Consider the following 6409-nt stretch of genomic DNA (forward strand, 5'->3'; position numbering starts at 1 on the left):
TAAGTTTTTTTTCCTCTCTCTTTCTCCTATAAAATTTGGACTACACAATACACACTTACACTTCATTTTAATATTTACAAATTTATTTTCTATACTATGAATAAGATATTAATTGACAATTTAATTATTTTTTATTTTTGACATTATTGTTATAAGTCCAAGAAACTAGAATGCCAAGAAGAAATATATATTTTTTTTAATTATTAAAATAAAAGGAATAAGAAGAGATGGTAAATGTTAATGACAATGAAGAAAATTTTAATGAAGAAATAAGTTTGGAAAATGATAAACATGAAGATAGCATTGACTTAGATGTGGTTTATTAGGCAATATGACGAATATAAATTATTATTTTTGGGTCATTTGTGATATATTATCACTTCTAAATTTAAGCAATTTGAATGTTTATGTTATAAATACATGCTAGTTTGATTTATTTAGTTAGTTTGTTAAATATTATTGCATAAGTGATGAATAAATTAGTCATTAGTTGAATATATTTAGAATTTATAATGAATATACCATTTATATATGTATATCTATAATAGTTTATAAATTTTATTAAGGATTTGTGTATCTTACGAGACACGATACGGAAAAATTGAAAATCAATTCACAATACGATTCACATTTTGACAACTATGCACAATAAATTCAAACTCTTCCCTATTGACTTCTCTCTCCAGGAGTATTCTTTGGTGATGGTCCAATTTAGGGATAGGGAGAAAATGGAGCTCTTTGAGGATGTCCTAGAATTTATTAGGTTGGCTTGCTTCATATAGTTACTTGAAATATCTTCCAAACTCAGCCTCAATTTCTTCCAATTTATCAGTAGTATTGCCTTCAGTTGTTTTTGGTTGAAGTATTTTGTTTCTAGCTCTATTTTACTTTTTTTTTTTTTATAGATAATCAGAAAACTATTATTAATGAGAAAAAAAAGAAAAGTACAAGTTGTTCATGATGATGAACAATCAAGAAAAAAAAAAGAACAAACAGCACAACAAAAAGAGTAATTAGGAAACTAAGCTATGGGAAAGCATAAACTCAGAGAGAGAAGAACAATTAGTAAAACCCCAACAACGAGACTACTCCAAAAGACTACGTTGGCATAAAACCTTTAACTCATCCAACGTCTTCTCATTATCCTCAAAGGAACGACGATTACGTTCCAACCACACAATCCACATTAAGCACCCTGGAATCAAATTCCAAATGTCTGAATTATGTTTCCCAAGCCACTGATGCCAATAAGATAACAAACCCGCCACTTAACCTAGCATAACCCAATGAATACCAAAAACCTGAAGCATAAAAGTCCATAGGGAATGAGTAACATGACAATGAAGAAGAAGGTGGTCTACTAACTCCCCATCACAACAACACATACAGCACCAAGTAGCTAGAGGGCAACCCCTAAGCATTAGATTATCCAAAGTGAGGATCCGACCATGTGCAACAGTCCACAAAAAGAATGCCACTCGTCTAGGAATCTTTGGTTTCTAAACACCTTTCCAAGGAAACAAAGAATTCGAAGTACCCTAAATCGCATGGTAATAAGTTCGGATGTCAAACTTACCATCACTTTTTAACCGCCAACAAAGAGTATCACTCCTATCACCCCGAGGAATACGAGTTTGGATAAGCTAAAATAGGGAATAAGATGCAACTAGCTCCCAATCTTCAAAAGCTCTATAAAACCTTAAATCCCATACTCTAACAGTACCCCCTTCAGGAATCCACAGAACCTCAGAGATACAAGCATCCTTGACTAGTGAACACACATAGAGCTTAGGATAGAGATCTTTTAGTGTATCATCCCCAATCCACCTATCGTGCCAAAAATGGATATGAGTGCCTTCACCCACAACAAAAGACAGATGCTTAGAAAAGCTCTCCAACTCTTCATTAATGCTTCTCCATAGGCCACACCCATGAGTCCTCCTGCACACTTTAGTACACCACCCCCCTTAACCCTTACCATATTTTATGGAGATAACTCGCCGCCAAAGATGGGTAACTTCATGACCATATCTCCACAACCATTTCCCTAATAAAACTTGATTAAAAGACACCACACTTCTAATCCCCAAACCACCCATCTCGACAAGTAAACACGCATTTTCCCAAGCCACCAAAGGATATTTGAAACTCCCCTCAGAAGACCCCCAAAGAAAGTTCCTCTGAATACTTTCTAATCTAGCAGCCACAGAATTAGGAATAGTAAAAAGAGATAAAAAGTACGTTACGAGGCTTGAGAGAGTACTCTTAAGGAGCATGAGCCTACCACCCTTAGATAAAGAGAGACACTTCCACCCAGATAGCTTCTTCTCCATTTTCTCCAAAATAAGATTCCAAATCAAAGCTATCTTAAAAGAAGTCCCCAACGGCATTCCCAAATATTTCATAGGCAAACTGCCCACTCTACAATGGAGAATATTAGCCAGTGCATCTAGATTATTCACCTTCCCAACAGGGGCAATCTCACTTTTTTCAACATTGACCTTCGAACTCGTAAAAGCCTGAAAACAAGACAACACCAACCTTATGGACAAAATTTGTTCTCTAGAAGCATCACAAAATAAGATAGTGTCACAACAAATAACAGATGGGAGATACGCGCACCAACATAGTTCACAGAGCCCACCTGAAAACCCCAAATAAGATTACATTCCTCTGTCTTCTTCAATAGTCTACTCAAAACCTCCATTATCAAAAGAAATAGAAGTGGGGTAATGGACCCCTTGTCTCAATCCATGAGAACTTCCAAAAAAACCTTCAAGGGAGCTATTTACCAGGACTAAAAAGCGGACAAAAGTAACACAAGCCCTAATCCACCCCCTCCATTTCAACCCAAAACCCATCCAGCCCAACAAATAAAACAAGGCCTCCTAGTTCACATGGTCATATGCTTTTTCAAGGTCAAGCTTGCAAACCACACCTAGTAATCTACTCTTCCACCTGATATCCAGACATTCATTTGCAAGAAGCACTGAATCCAAGATCTGCCTTCCGCCAACAAACGAATTTTGAGACTCAGAGATAAGATTATCCAAAACTACCCTTAACCTATTAGCCAACACCTTGGATAGCAGCTTGTACACACTACCCACCAAACTAATGGGGCGAAAGTCCTTAATGTTAACAACATTACACTTCTTAGGAATTAAAGTGAGAAACGAAGCATTCATAGACCTTTCAAACACAGAGTGCCGATGAAAGTAATCAAAGAAATCCATGACATCCTTTTTCACAACACTCTAACATTTGTGAAAAAAAGCCATGGTGAAACCATCAGGACCAGGGGCTTTATCACCCTCCATCTCCCTTAATACCTGGAAAACTTCCTCCTTTGAGAACTCCTTCTCTAAGGACAACCTCTCTTCCTCTTCAATGCATGCAAAATCTAATCCATACATAGTAGGACGCCAAACCTCAGTTTCCTCATACAACCCTTGGTAGAAGAGAATTAATTAAGAACGCACATCAGCCTCATCCTCATAAAGAACACCATCCGCCTCTATCCTCTTAATTAGATTAGCATTTCTATGAGAATTTGCTAATCTATGAAAGAAACGAGTATTATTATCTCCCTCCTTCACAAACAATGCACAAGACTTTTGTCTCCAGGAAATTTCCTCAAGAGAAGCCATAAGTTCAGTCAACAAATTCTTCTTTCTAAAAGCCAAATCACCGAACACCTCCCTGTTCCACTTTTTTAAATCAGCTTTCAAAGCCTTCAACTTTTATGCTAAAATATAACTTGGAGAGCCCATAATACTATAACCAATCCACCATTGCTAAACTATATCAACAAAACCCTCAGCTTGCAGCCACATGTTTTCAAATTTAAAGGCACTTCAGCCTCGTCAAACAACACCAGCTTCCAACAAAAGCAGACAATGATCTGAAATAACACAGGAAAGCACTCGTTGGGATGTATTCTCAAAATGTTCCTCCCAATCTAGAGAAACCAAAGCCATGTCAATTCTTGACATAGAGGGGATACCAGAATCTCTAAACCATGTAAAGGAAGCCCCCTCTAAAGGTAAATCAATTAAAGAATTGCTCTATATAAAATCCGAGAAGGCAAACATAGCAGGGCTGAACGACTCACAACTAAGTCTTTCACTTGGGTACCTAATAATGTTAAAATCCCCTACTAAACACCATGCCATGGGCCACTTGGCGCACACCTGTAATAACTCCTCCCATAAATAAGATCGATAACCGTCATCATTGGGGTCATATACACCTGTACAGGCCCAAACAAAGTCATCCACTACCCCTCTCAATAAGACACTGACAAAAAACTGTCCAGCAATAACATCCAACTTTTCAAAAACTCTATTATCCCAAACCAACAAGACCCCTCCCGAAGTCTGGACAGCATCTAAAGCAACCCAATCAATGAAAGGAATTCCCCATAGACTTCAAACAAAAGCAGTGTCGATAGAAGCTACTTTCATTTCTTGAAAACAAACAATGTCACATTTCCACTCTTTTAGAAGATTCTTACAGACCAGTCTCTTCTGAGGATTGTTAAGCCCCTTTATGTTCCAAGAAAGAAGGCATAAATTCATTTAAAACTACCAACAACCTCCACAGCATTCGAAGGAGCTCTACTCCTACTCCTAGAAGAGACACCATCATAATTAACATTCGAAATAAGCCCCTTAAGCTCCCTAAGACCTTGTGACCCTGAGTTTGTAGGTTGCTTAGGCACTCCATCATCAATCACCTTGAGACATTCTTGTTCAAGAAGGTGAAACAAAGCCAAACATTGAACTTCATGTTTCACAATAGGAAAACCCACCATATTACAAAAATCTTCATCAGCTGGGACACCCAACTTAAATTTGGTTCAGTTTCTGCCACCTGAGCCCCTCTTGCATCATCTTGAATCAACACCACCTGACAAATAGTATTGGGATCCCACCAAGACACAGGATTACACTCCAAGAGGCAATTATCTTTCACCCCACTACCACCATCACAATTATCAGCTCCACTGTTGTCCCATGGTAGGAAAAGAGGCCCAGAATCATTAGGACTAAGACCAAAAGAATCCACTAACCTAAAAGCCTCAACACGATCTTCCCCTTCCCCAAACTCAGTACCCATCTCGTTACCCAGCTCAAACAAAGGGGAAAAACGATTATGTTTCGCCCACTGATGCTGATGATATGACCGTGACCCATTTTTTAGAGCCGAAGACACCATTGCCATATTCACCGGAGTAGAACCCACCTTGCCAAAGTCGGGAAACACCACTACAGCCCTCAGTGCACTGGAATCAACCATCGGCGTGCACCCATCGAACTCCAGCTCATAAACTAGAGCCACTGTCGCACATACTGTTACATCGGGAGTAGCTCCCTCCAAATTGCCTGACGATGAAGCCACCGAGGCACCAAGGACCGAGTCAGTGTTAAGTACAGAGGCTTTAAGTACCAGGCTCGACACCGATGCACACTCCGGCGACTCAAAATCACCACACCCAGCACCACTTGAGCTGTCACATAATACCCACGTTGACTGAGCATCTAATTTTACTTGTAAAAAGCTGGGCTTGACCAAACTGCCCTTCTTATGTGACACATGCACCATGGGTTGGGCTTCATCAAGCCCACCTTTTTGTTTTGTGACTTCTGGCCTACCACTAACATCCTTGGGCTAGCTTATCTCCTGAGAACTCAAATAAGTCACAACACATTTCCCTCCCTCAGGCTTGCACACCTTCAAAGCCAATAAACCAGGAGTCAAATTAAATTTAAATGCCCACGTGGGTTTGCCAGATAAAGCTAAAACATTGCCATTTCTAGCTGAACCATTTTCTAAAGAAACTCCATGAATCCCGTTTTGCCCCCATTTAGTTCCATTTTTTTCAAAATTCTTGAACTTCTGCTGATAACCATAAACAAATATACTCTTCCCACTCCGGCCACCACCAGCAAGCTGACCACCTCCACCACCATTATTAAGTGAAACTTTATCCAAAGATACAGGTTTAGCACCATAGAAAAAATCCTAAGCTCTTTTTGAGACAAAGTCCAACTAGCTCTATTAGAGCTTGCTAGAATCATTGAACAACCTCTCCTAGACCCTCCAAAATATACTGTAATAACAACAAACAAACCAACATTGTTAGATCTCCCACAGAACTTTAACAACTTCCCATTTTCCTTAAATCTCTTACAAAGTAAACCATGGCCAGGCACCCAATCTCGTATATCTTCGAGACAAGTAAGAATCGACTCCATGCCCCTACACCCAACCCAAATAGAGCTCTTAACATTCCGACGTGTCTCATGTATAGCATACGAATCAAACCGCCCCTAATCAAAAGAAAAAGAAAAAAGTTTAGCATCAATATGAAAAGACCTCTTGCTGCCCCCAAGGACAGAGGATA

Source organism: Quercus suber, unplaced genomic scaffold (assembly GCF_002906115.3).
Source record: "Quercus suber isolate HL8 unplaced genomic scaffold, Cork oak 2.0 scaffold_591, whole genome shotgun sequence".
NCBI classification, from domain to species: Eukaryota; Viridiplantae; Streptophyta; class Magnoliopsida; order Fagales; family Fagaceae; genus Quercus; species Quercus suber.